This window comes from Danio rerio, chromosome 4, assembly GCF_052040795.2.
Source record: "Danio rerio strain M-AB ecotype USA chromosome 4, GRCz13ab, whole genome shotgun sequence".
Taxonomy (NCBI): Eukaryota; Metazoa; Chordata; class Actinopteri; order Cypriniformes; family Danionidae; genus Danio; species Danio rerio.
Genome location: NC_141024.2, coordinates 46,883,428 through 46,897,475, shown reverse-complemented (window position 1 = coordinate 46,897,475; position 14,048 = coordinate 46,883,428). Strand labels below are relative to the sequence as shown.

General features: G+C 35.7%; 1 pseudogene; it reads right to left on the bottom strand.

Annotated features, from left to right (window-relative positions):
- Nucleotides 1-4,843: 4,843 nt before the first annotated feature.
- LOC147844856 (uncharacterized) lies at nt 4,844-6,412 on the bottom strand (annotated as a pseudogene).
- Nucleotides 6,413-14,048: the final 7,636 nt, after the last annotated feature.

The following is a 14,048-nucleotide window of genomic DNA, read 5'->3' as shown; positions in this document are numbered from 1 at the left end:
TATATTATCTATATAAGTTAGGTTAACATATTAATTAATGTAATTGCGAACACCGATTCTGCACAATTGACTGATTGCTTGCCTTTTTTTCTCTATTGTATAAACTTATTGTACGTTATACTTTTAAAATGGCCATTATTGGTTATTAAAACCAACCCAAGCTCATTCTGGAAACGTAGCCCCACAGACGTTTCTGGAGACCGGGTTTTACGTGGCCGGAGGTACGTATGGCCGCGTTTAGTCTTTCTCGAGCGAACGCTGCGGGGCGGTGTGGCACCGCTCCACTCCTCCTCTTCGCGCTCGCCGGCTGACGGCTCGCCTCCGAGTGGAGGGCTTTCCCAATGCAACCAGTTTGTCCGCTTAGCTTGCAACATTACGTCGGCGGAGCGGTGGCCCGGAAGAGGAGGAGCCGGCCGCAGGGATGACTGGGATTGGGTCCGGGGAAGAGCGGTTCCAGAAAGCAGGTAAGATGAAAAACATAATCCAACAAATAAGGGCGAGAACGCGGCGATATCCGAAAACGCAGTCGAAATCAAAGATGAGGGCTTTTGCTTTTTTTTTCTGGACGGCTTTTGCAAACCGTTGCTTGGGTTTAGGGAAGGAGGAGGAGGGAGAGGAGGGGAGGGGAGCCCTCCTTGATTGACCGGGCGGACGGACAGTGGCTCCACAGCGGCCTCCGGCGGCTTTTCACGTGAGAACAGCGCGGTCGCGAACGGCCTCTCGCGGATCCGCAAAAACAAAAACTGCTCGAATACGTACCTCCCGGGACGTATTTCGCAGTCCGCAGAAACGTCCGTGGAGCTACGTTTCCACAATGAGCCCGAGTTGATTAAAACTAATATTCAGTGAAAGAGGGAGTATGTTGCAAATGTTCAATGAAAATGAAAGGAGGAAGTGATGTTATAAACTCTGTTTTGTTATAAATATGCATGAAGATGACGCTCATGTAGCTACACGACGCCTTAACATTTTTGATGTCTATTATGTTGCTAAAATAGCAGTTCCTCACATCATGTTTTCATTTTATTTTAAGACAGTGAAACAGCATAGCCAGGGTGATGTGAATGACTTTATAAAGTACGATCGGGACTTTGTTTTTCATATCAAACTTGCGAAGTCTGAACTTACACGGAGAGGATGCAGGACAGAACTGTCTGTGTAATACTGAGGAAAAAGCACCAATTTGAGAGGCGAATGTCTGCAGCTCTATTGTTATGATATAGTGAAACAACGTAGCAAGGGTGATGTGAATACAGTACAGTACACTGTTCCTTTGAAGATTTAACGACATGTCCTCGGGATCTGTTTTCCATATCAAACTTGCGAAGTCTGAACTTACACGGAGAGGATGCAGGACAGAACTGTCTGTGTAATACTGAGGAAAAAGCACCAATTTGAGAGGCGAATGTCTGCAGCTCTATTGTTATGATATAGTGAAACAACGTAGCAAGGGTGATGTGAATACAGTACAGTACACTGTTCCTTTGAAGATTTAACGACATGTCCTCGGGATCTGTTTTCCATATCAAACTTGCGAAGTCTGAACTTCCACGGAGAGGATGCAGGACTGAACTGTGTGCAGTAGGGTACTTAATATTGAGGGAAAGCCCCAATCAGAAAGGCGAATGTCAGCAGCCCTGCCTCCGTTTTCAGATGTCTCCGTTTTCCCCCATCCACACTGAGAAGGAGCAGCAGCGTTTTAGAATGAAATAAGGCTCTTCAGCATTTTCAAACTAAAAAGCAAAACTTGTGCGTTTTCAAACTAAAACGCATTAGTGTAAACGGGGCCTAAGTATAAAGACCACCAACTGTACGATCAACCTGGAAAACCCCAACTCTAATACAGAAAATATTTTTTAAAGGCTTTAAAACCTTATATTTCAATATCTCATATCTTAACTTCATTCATAACTTTAACTAAATAAATTACACATAATACGTAGCTCGTGAGGTGTACTGCACTGTAATTTAACAATTTACACAACTGAAGATGTGTACTCACCATGCTGTGATGATAACCGGAATCGAAAGCATATATTACATCAACGTCAATATGTTTCCGTGAACCAATGAAAAATTTGTAGGCAGAGCGACATGGCCAGTCCCGCCCACTTATGTGCAGGGGTGCATATTCAGCCCGCCCATAGCCCCAGCTAAACGCATACCACGAGGGCTTAAATGGAGTAGTGGTCGTAATGGTCGAGTGAAAAAAAAGAGAAAAAGACAGCTGTGAAACATATCCAGCTTGGTCTTTTTGTAGGAAACAAACTTTACATCTTTTTAGGGTAAGAGGTTTTTGAGTTATTGCCGTCTGTCACTGAATGTGTCAGGAATATCGAAAAACAAAACCAACTTAACCGCGCTCATTTCTGGCGTCCCCCTGGATGTACAGCGCCCTTAGCATTTGCCTATACTGCCTATCCCAGGTGAAAAAAATATATAATTAAATGCAACTAAAATACACTCAAATACCCGCAAATACATTTTTAGTACATTGTTATTTTTTTGTGTTAAATAAAAGTTTGATGGTTTTACACTATAAATATAATAATTAAAAGTATGTTTATACTTAAGTAGGACTTTAGTACACTTGACAAAATTATACCAAATATCAGTAATACTTAAATAATTTTTTAGTGTACTACAATAAAGTACACTACAGAAAAAACATCTAAAAGACTTTTATTAGTGTGTTTTTTAAAAGTGTGCTTTAAATGCTTTAAACATTAGTTGATTTTAGTACAGTGTTTACAAACTAATCCTAAGTTTAAAATAAGTTAATATATAAAAAAATCTATTAGTAATGTATTGTAGTAGAAGTACATTTTCCCAAAAGTTGTACTTAAGTACACTTAATGTGAATGCACTATTATCACTAACACTTAAATAGATTTTGAGTGTGGTAATTTTCAGTTTATATTAAATTGACTTTATAAAAAATCTATTAGTAATGGATTGTAGTAGAAGTACATTTTCCCAAAAACTTTACTTAAGTACACTTAATGTGAATGCAATATTATCACCAACACTTAAATAGATTTTGAGTGTGGTAATTTTAAGTTTATATTAAACTGACTTTATTAAAAATCCATTAGTAATGTATTTTAGTAGAAGGACTTTTTTTTTTACCTGCATAGGATAATGTGTGTACAAAGAAAACAGCATCTGTGCTTCATCAAAACACTTTAATCTTTTTGTGCAATAAACCACAAGTCCAAAAAATACCTTATGGAAGGGAACAAAAACTTAGCAAAAACTGAGAACACAAAAATATAAATAAGATGCAACATTACAGCACATATATGAAATGTAAAGACATTTTGGGAAAATGTACTTCTACTTAAAATTACTTAAAAACTTAAAATTACCACACTCAAAATCAATTTAAGTGTTAGTGATAATATTGCATTCATATTAAGTGCACTTAAGTACAACTTTTGGGAAAATGTACTTCTACTACACTACATTACTAATAGATTTTTTATATATTAACTTATTTTAAACTTAGGATTAGTATGTAAACAGTGTACTAAAAATCAACTAATGTTTAAAGCACACTTTTGAAAAACACACTAATTGTCACGATAACTTCATTCACAATAACCATGGACTACAATTCTGGACTACATTTTCATACATGCACTCTACTCACACTCACACATGCTTCCTCATCTAGAATGATTACACTCGCACCACCTGAGGATTGTCAGAGACTGATTGCCCACACTATTTAAGCAACACACTCACTCATTCACATTGCTGAATCTTGTAAATGGTAAAGTAACACTACAACGTGTTTCCTAGTCTTGGTTTCCTGTGTTTTGACCCTAGCCTTGTTAGCCCGTGTGTCTTAATCTGCCGCCTGCCTTCTGACCACTCGCCTGATCCTTTGACTACGATTCTGGACTTCCCTTGTATTTCTGTTTGCACCTGAATTGACCATTGCTTGCCTGACCACTGATTAAACCTGCACGTGGATCCTATCTCTGTTGTTTGTGTCACTCCTCAGGTTATACTAATACAACTGTTTTGGATGTTTCTTCTGTAGTGTACTTTATTGTAGTACACTAAAAATTTATTTAAGTATTACTGGTATTTGGTATACTTTTGTGAAGTGTACTAAATTCCTACTAAAGTATAGACATACTTTTAATTAGTATATTTATAGTGTAAAACCATCAGACTTTTATTGAACACAAAAAAAACAATGTACTAAAAATGTATTTGCGGGTATTTAAGTGTATTTTAGTTGCATTTAATTATATATTTTTTCACCTGGGATCCCTTCAAAATATATTCTTTAAATAATTGTTTAGTATGTTAAAAGCACATTTTAGATCAGCTTCATTTTGTCTCATAATAGCACAGTTGAGTACACTTAGATGCACTGAAGTTTATCTTAAAATGTACTTAATACTAATTCTTAATACATTAAATACAAAATTAGTTTGGGAAAATATAGCACTTTTAATACAGTATTTAGCACACTTTTTTACAATTTGTATATTCTTTTAATATATTAATATTATACTTTAAATTAGTCATAAATATATTTAAATGTTTAAAATTAGGGTTCAAGTGTATTTCTAGTTGTAACTATAAATATATATTTTTAAATACAGATATAGTATGTTAAAAGCACATTTTAATTCAATTTCTGGGTGTCTAAAAATAGCACAATTGAGTACACTTAGATGGTATTAAGTTTTTCTTTACATATACTTAATAATATCTTTTAGTACATTAAGTACAAAATTAGTGTACGAAAATAGAGCACTTATAGTACATTACTGAAAAGTGTACTAAGTATACTTAAATAAGTGTATTTTAGTGCACTTTTTTTTCACCTGGGACTAACATCTGTATTCAAATGAGTTAGTTCCTCTGACTGATCCTCTGAGAACAGTTCTTCAAGGAACAGTTCTGAACACTCGCTCATGTCTTGACTCGACCCCGTTACATTTTCTTCTTTGTCAGCTAATGCGTTTGTGCTTTTTTGACAAATACAACATCAATGACCCTCTGACCGTGAAATTTGACTTTTACAGATGCTGACCCATCTCCAAGCAGCACTGCAACAAGTGCATCTGGGTCAGGGGTGCTCTTGTTAGGAATATTTAACAATTTTCTCATTAGAAAATCATCGATCACAAAATTATTCATTATGCCACATTTTTCCTCAATTGTAATATTGCCTCTTAAAGCGGCAACAATTCTCGATGTGTGACAGCAGGCATCACACTGGTGACACCTGGTCACCGATGTTTCCAGATTTACCTTTAATAAGGCATGTCGTATTGAGCAGAAATATTCCATCTTTACATCAGCTGTTACAATGATGCCCTCCTTCGTCTCAAAGTTCTGTCTTATCTTTATCTTTATGTCTGATCTCCATTGAATTGTCAGCACAAACTGCAATACTACTTTGTGCTGTAGTCGACAGAAACTTACAGCCGCCAAATTTCCGCACTGACACATTAGTGAGGGTGTACCATTTTGCAACATTAAGTACTTCCCCACCCCATACAGTCAGGGACATGCTGTATGTCCCATCGGCAACCTTATAAGACCTGGTCATCATTTTTTGACTACTGCGGGTGTATGCATCTCTGGCTTCATTTAACTGCAGCACCTTGAATTTGATGTTCACCTAAAACAGAAAAACACAACATACTTTTGTGACACAAAACAAAAATTTATAAAGCAACAACATAACCTTACACTAATATCACATTAAAATCATACAATTAATATTACACTACCTACAAATGCAGCAATACGTATAATGAAAGTAGTGTTAGTTTTAAAAATGAAATTTTCAATAAAATCTATTTAAAATTGTAAAATTAGGCACTCGATTATAATTGCAGCAGTACAAAATAAATAAATTACTATTCACACACTCAAGCTAAACTCTAAAATTTAGCACAGCACTGTTATCTACTACACTGTAAACCCAAATATGGGTTTACAGTAACGATGTAACTCGTTGCCTCAAAATTTTTAAGTTCATGAACTTAAAAAAAATAAGTTTTCAAAACAAATATTTTGATTACATGCTACTTAGACCTTTTCATTACAGTTAAATTAAAACTTGTTATGAAACCAACCTAAATATTTTAAGTTACAGTAACTTAAAATTTTGCTAACCTATTCTCATGGCATTAATATTGACATTACATGAAAAAAATAAGTACACAAAGAACCATTTTAAGTTGAATCAACTCAATATTTATTATTGTCTTTGTCTTTTTGTTTTAAGTACCAGTAACTTGTATTATACAAGTAGAATAACATTTAAAAAACAATAATCAAAACTAAATTTGACACTGCAGTGCTAATTTAAAAGGATAAAACCTGAAAAGCAGATTTAAGACCAAACCTCTGACATTAAAAATTCACGAACCTGCATGAACTTTTACAAAAACATGAACTATTTTGAACCATTTAAAACTAAATTACCTATATGGTTACAAAGTATTAGGGTTGGGCATCTAAGCTATAATGCCGATCCAATACCCATGTCGATACAAAGAATACGATCCGATATATTAGCGATACATTTGTGACATATTGCGATGCAACACGATACGATTCACACCCATATCACGATACAATGCGATAATTCAGCACTAGCTAATTAGTTCAAGTTTATGAGATGATGTGTAAGAGGATGCTGTGCCATTGAATGAGTTTGATTATTTATTAACCAAGCAAAACCAAGACTTTTTTTACGCACTGGCTTTTCTCTCAGAGCCAGAGTGTCAGTTTACAGTAGAGAGCAATTTTAGAACATATAGCACATATTATTTAAGTATTTTCAAGATAAAAAGAATGAATAAGTGCAATATATATTAAATTATATATATTTGCACTCTTTCAACATAAAGGTTTAGCATTACACAACAAGAATTGTGATTTAACCTTTCAACTATGAAAACAAGTTTTACAAAGATATATTGTGCCACTGAATATTCAAAACTTAAGGTCGTGAACTAGCAGTGTTATGCTGCTTTGAAACATCACTTTCACTGTAAACAACAGGCTAATAAAAATATAACAAACCAGCAATCTTCTTGCTGTGAGGTGGTCAAACTACCCACTGTGCCACCCATTATTTTTATCATTATTATTATTAATATTATTATTATTAAATAAAAATTAACAGGAGGAGGTGTTTAAAACCTTCGTTCTCCGTGACACTAGGCTGAATATCTTTGCAGATGAACAATGCAATAACATCCGTTATTGGCGTAGAGCGCACAAAACTGTTGCGCATGGAAAAAAACTTGCAATTCTTTTCTCACCACTTTTGGAGCTGGTAGCTACAGTTGAAGCAGTGCGGAAGCCGGGGATGCAGGAACACTGGAAGATGCTTTCACAACAACACCGTGGTGCCGCTTCAAGTGAGATTTCAGATTAGGCGTACTGCCCACTTATTTTACAGATGCGCAGCACATTTTGCAAATTGCATCTGTCCTGTCATGTCGTCCATCCTTAAATCCATAATGTTGCCATACTTTAGATTTAAAACTCAGTGGGGAATAAAATGTTTGTTTTGCTTCTCGCGCTTTTTGAGGGCGCTCCACTAGCTTCATCCGCACACCTAATACACTGAGTTGTAGTGTAAGTGTACACATCCGCAAATCCGTTGCTAAGGCATACTTTATGTAGGTCGATTAAATTATGCGCCAAAAACAGGTTGACAACACTTGTAAATAAATAAAAAATACATTCTATATTAAAAATATAAGCTGTATCTTGGAAAAACCGATGCATCTTGCAAAAACCGATACATCTCGATTTGCTTCCAAAATTTAATTCATCCTCTGCTGCTCTACCGATGCACTCGCATCGTGAACGCGCATGACAGCGTATCGATACATATCTGTTAATCTCCCCATCCCTACAAAGTACTACCCAGGTGTACTTAACAACTCTTAAAAACAAGAGCTGTATTAATGACAAATAACATTAATAAATGCACATTGTGAGAAAAAAATGCAGAAACCTTTTAAACAGTATTTTCACAAAAACAAATTACATAAAACTCGAGGAATTGCCAAGCCTACATTCGCATCAAACCATTTTTGAGACTCTGTAACTTGGGTGACAGTTTACCCTTGTCAAGACAAAGTAAAATCTTTTGAATGAATTCAAAAGTGTTGGCCAGTCCTTTGTGATAGTTGAGGTGTAAGTGCATAGATCAGTCCAAACAATACCAGGAAGAATCTGGAGAGGCTGCTCACAATCTCACTCTCGATGACAAGTTTTTCACAGGTTGAAAGAGAACTGAACTTGTGTCATTTTCTTTGACGACTGCGAGGAGGGCCACTGCAACATCTGTAAGCTCTGGCTCATCAGAAAATCAGCTCATCAGTGTCCTGTAAGATAAAATAGATGTTAAAGCAAAAACAGAAGATTGGTCAAGTCAGCCTAGCAAACAGTAAACAAAAGTTGCAATAAATTGATACTATGCTAAATTAAAAAAAAGAAAACGCTAAGTTTTGCTTAAAGCAATTTAGTACTAAAATAATTTTACAGTGAGGTCAAAGAAAATTAATCGCACAAACTATTTAGTTGGAAAGACAGAATAAGAGTAATGTACTGTATGCATGTATGTATGGCGACGCGCTGGCGCAGTAGGCAGCGCTGTGGCCTCACAGCAAGATGGTCGCTGGTTCGAGCCTCTCCTGGGTCAGTTGGTGTTTTTGTGTGGAGTTTGCATGTTCTCCCCGCATTCGTGTGGGTTTCCTCCGGGTGCTCCAGTTTCCCCACAGTCCAAGGACATGCGATACAGGTGAATTGGGTAGGCTAAATTGTCTATAGTGTATGAGTGTGTATGGATGTTTTCCAGTGATGGGTTGCAGCTGGAAGGGTATCCGCTGTGTAAAACATATGCTGTATTAGTTGGCGGTTCATTCCGTTGAGGTGACCCCAGATTAATAAAGGGACTAAGCCAAAAAGAAAATGAATGAATGTATATATGCATGTACGTATAAGAACTGTTTGGTGTGGTAATGTAATGTTTTTTTAAATACTCACCATGCAGGTCCTTAAAAACCCAGTGATTTCCTCACGTAGATACACAGAGCATGAACAACAGTGACACACTTGATGTGCACATCATGGAACTCCTATAACGATAAAAAGAAAACTGTATATAATTGAACTGTAAATGTTAAACAATATAATCAGATATACAAAACCAGACAAATACAAAAAAAGTGTTCAAAATGTTTTAGTGGTGTAGTGTTCAAAGTTCATTTGAATCATCAAATTTTTCAAACTTTTAATCTTTTAATAAAGTTTTAGCCTATAAAATGCTCAACAATATTTTTACCTGTTCATCATGGATTCTTAGGATTTCATTTAAAGTATCTGATATCTTCCCTGTTCTGGCTGCCTTCTATCTGAACAGGGTCATTAGGCTAGGAAGGTGTTGGTCAAGCTCAGAGTAGAATGTGTTGGGCAGGTTCTGGTTTTCCGTTGGAACTCTGCATACACCTAAATCTTAAAACAATGACAGACAGGGAACACAGCCATATTCATTATGTGAACCTGGTTAATCTACTACTCCCTCAAAGAAACTAGCCCCTGAATGTGGTATATGTTATCAAGAAAGCAATAACAGAAAAAAGTGTTACCCCATTACCTCAGATTCCATCTTAAGCCAACAACCTAAAAAAAAAAAACGAGATTAATGTTAGATAGTGTATATTTATCCAGTTATGAAATATGTAAAGCCTTTAGGAGTTTTTAAATCATTAAATTAAATTGAAAAGTTATTTATGTTGATGTAACCCCAAACAAAAAGGGGACTACTATATAATAGACAGTTGTGGCTGTTAAATGTTAAGCCGGAATGTGATTGTTGTGGACTACATCACTGTTTTATCTCTAAACAGATGTCATCAGTCAAAACTAAAGTGCAACAGTTATATATTATTTTTCCATACTAGACTTAAAATATATTAAACTGTTTAGACACATTTCTACAATGACACTTGCTCTTCAAGTCCCCAGTTTGTATCAATGGCACACCAACACATTGTGGAAAGTATGTTTTCCAAGTTATATCGTTTTTAAAGGGCCATGACAGCCCCCACTTTCGGTTAAAGTCTACTTCATATTTTTTTCAAAAGATGCATGATAAATGGGCGTGGCCAGCAGGGGAGAACGTAAGCGAACAACTGTTGTTGTCAGTTAGCTCACAAAATGAGACAAACCGTGAGGAGACGCTTGAGTTTATAGTTCACAAAGTTAAAATGCAAAGAAATGAACAGTGATTTAATGCCCTGCTACATTTGTTATTCGTTATTTCATATACACATAACCACAATTTATATCATTATAAAGATAAGTGTGTTCAGGTAAACCCTATAAATGAGGATTCTCCCTCAATCCCCGTATCCAGCAGACTCAGTGCAGCAGGTCTCCTGACCTGTCTATTTTAACCGTTAACCCTGCTGGTAATCTGGAGGATTTAGGCAAACACAGCAGCACGGCGATGTGTCTGAATGTGAGTGAACTCCTGATAAAAGACAGCGTCTGCCATTCTCTAATTCTCGTGCTGCTCTCCCGACAAGGTTCAGGTGTCCTGAACCTTTAACACAGCAGACAAAAGCTGTGTCTCATTTCAGAGGCTGCATCCGCCGAATGATGCATTCGAAGTGCGATGCGTGATCGTGGCGCGCCGAAGGCTGTTTCATTTTTAAAAAAATTCAAACGTAGCCTCAAAAATGCGTCCTTCACTTCCCAGGTAACGAAGTATACAACCGGTGGATCCTTCGCGGCCTCGAACATCCCACGATTCATTGCTCGCTGATAACGGCAGGACGTTTTTAAAAGGAAAACTCTGGATTAAATGTATGAATTGGGTTTATTTGACTTTGATATCTAAACACGTTTAAAAATAGACTATGACATGTCTTACTAAAGAGGCACTCACCTTTGAAGTCTACATCCTTCGGAGGGCGCAGCCTCTAAAATAAGACACAGCTAAAGCCTGACGGATTCAGTGTTGCCAGATTGAGCGGTTTCCCCGCACAATTACTTAGACGGTTTTAAATACTGTGCGGGTAAAAATGACATAGGTGGGTAAAGAAACTTTGGCCGTCTTTGCAACGACGTTCCCCTCAGCCCCAGATAACACCTCCCGGTCCTCAACTCGGAACAGCATATGATAGCCTCCAGATTTCTGGGCGGTTGAATTTCGGCGGGTTTTGAGGCTGGAATCAGTCAAGTTACATCTGGCAACACTAGATGCTTATTTTTAAATTGCGTGTCAGTTACAATCTAAGCGCCTAATGTCGTGCAAGCGGAAATATAGACTACGAATCGTTCAAAAATTATATAGAAGTTAGCTAATGTAATGTGTAACATATGCTTCGATGGGTGTTTGTATCAGGCCCATTTCATCGGTTATTCCTCACGAGTCGAGAGACATCCATTACTTTTGAATATGAATATACGTAACAGGTGAATGCTATTTAAAGTTTTGTCTAACTTTTTACAAAATAAGACCATGTTTATAATGCATGTAACACTTACCGTGACACCAGAGGTCCTGATAACTGCCGAAAGCTTGAAGCTGAAATCCTCCTCACTCACTGCATTATTTTGTGGCGCCAAAAGTGAAGCATTGCACGTTCCCACAATGTCACAAAAGTCTCACGCTGAACTTGGAGCACGTGAAACACGTAAGTCAATAAAATGTCACAGAAACATCTTATATTATTAGGCATATTTTACTGCCTGTAATAATAATAGATAAATTATATCTAATAGAATATTCTATTTTGGGCTTACATTAAACCAGCTGTTCTGTTTATTTTAGCCTGTTTATATGTATATAATTTAATTAAAAAATGACAAAACAATTGCTTAACCACACACACACACACAAATGGTACTGATTTCATACGCAGATAGCGTGTTGAAACTACAAAAAAGTCTTATTTTATATATATATATATATATATATATATATATATATATATATATATCTTTGTGATTTTTATTTTGCAGCACATTGTCAATCTTTTGTTGTGTTTAATAGTGCTATATAAATACAAATGACATGGACATTAACAAGTAAAGTTAAATTATACTCCTAAGTGGAACTTACTTAATGAGCAAGTTGTTTCAGTTAATCAAAAATAATAAGTTCAATTCACTCAAAACCTATAAAAAAGTTACACAAACTTAAACTTTTTAAGTTAGTAGAACTACTTTAGAAAATTGAGTTTTTACAATTCAATCAATTTGGGTTTACAGTGTGTTGCATCTTGTTCCATCCCAATTTTATTTAAAATGGCATCAGTAAAAATCACTCTGTGTCTAATAAAATATTCTAAGTTTGCCAGTTTTGTTTGTATAAAAATACCTCTCATGTTTTCCCATATGTTGTTCTCATTTGTTATCTTGTATTTTTGCATCCAGTATTCATTTGCCAAAGGTTTCTTAAAAACTGCATCCCTAAAAACACAATAAAAACTTTTCACAGTACATTCCTTAAAATCATTCAATTTCTCCCCTATTCTCACATACACTTCCATTCCATCAACGTCATCTTCTTTATTTTCAATTTTTTTTAATCCATTCTTGAGGGATTGCAGTTTTAATTATTTGGTACTTATTCTTTATTTCTTGTCTGCTATATTCTTCCTTTGCTTCTTCCATGGCATCAATATTGTATTGTACTGGTAAAAAACCTTCTTTAAACTCATATAAAATGTCCCTTACTTTAACTATTCCTGCCACCCACCATTTCTTTAAAAAAATCTCCCTCCCTTGATTTAAAATGTTCTCTCTCCCTAGAGGTTTAAAATGCATATTGTTTAAAAATTTTCCCCAAGCTCTTAACAATTCTTTATAAAAATCCGGCACCCTCTCCGCCATCCAGTTTTTTGTTTTCATCCATAAAATACTGTCCCCCAAATTAAAATTACCACATTTATTTAAAAAATATCCCACAGTTCCTTTCCACGTTGCTGCAGTTTCTTTGTCAAAGTACTTTTTTATTATTTTGACCCTCAAACTATTTTTTCTTTGTTCTACATCCATCAACCCCAGTCCTCCCTTATCCACTTCCCCTATTAAAGTGGCATAAAAAATCTAAAAAACATTTTTTCAGCCTTTTTTCTGCCCACATCGGCATTGCAGACACATATAAAATATACCACCATTTTGACACCATTAAAACATTTAACACTAAAACCTTCCCTTTTAATGTTAATGTCCTGTTTTTCCAGAATTTTAATCTTTTCTCAATCCCTCCAAGCACTTCCTCCCACATTGTATCATCTGCTTTCTTTTCATCCTTCCCCATTAAAACTCCTAAAATCTTGATTTCTTTAGTTTCTTTAAAAGTGAACAGCTCTGCTAAATCCCCTACCTCTGCTAATCTCATGTATTCCGTTTTACTTTCATTTATTTTTGCTCCTGATCCTCGACAGTATTTTTGCACTATTTGCATTGCTTTCTTTACACTTTCGATATCTTTCATTAAAAGAGTTGTATCATCTGCGTATTGGAATATTTTTGTTTCTTGTCCATCAAGTCCTATTCCCTTTATCTCCTCATCTTGTTTTATCATTAATCCCAAGGGTTCTGCCACTAATGAATATAAAAGAGCTGATAGCGGACACCCTTGTCTGATCGATCGTGTGATGTTTACATTATTTGTTAAAAAACCATTACATTTAATTCTTGTTGTTGCCCCTTTGTATAAAATACCAATCCATTTTTAAAAATTCTCCCCAAATCCAAAACTGTAAAATATCAAATAAAAAACTGTGCTCAACTCTATGCCTTTTCAAAATCCAAGCTAATTAAAATGCCTCTTTTTTTCTTTTCGTTCATGTATCTTATTGTGTCTTTAATGCTAATTGTTGTGTCCGCTATGTCTCTTCTCTTTACTCCATATACCTGGTTTGTTTTTATTATACTTGGCATTATTTCTTTGAGTCTGTTGGCTAAAACTTTAGATAAAATTTTTAAATCTGTATTTAGCATTGTTATTGGTCTGTAATTCTTTAAATCAT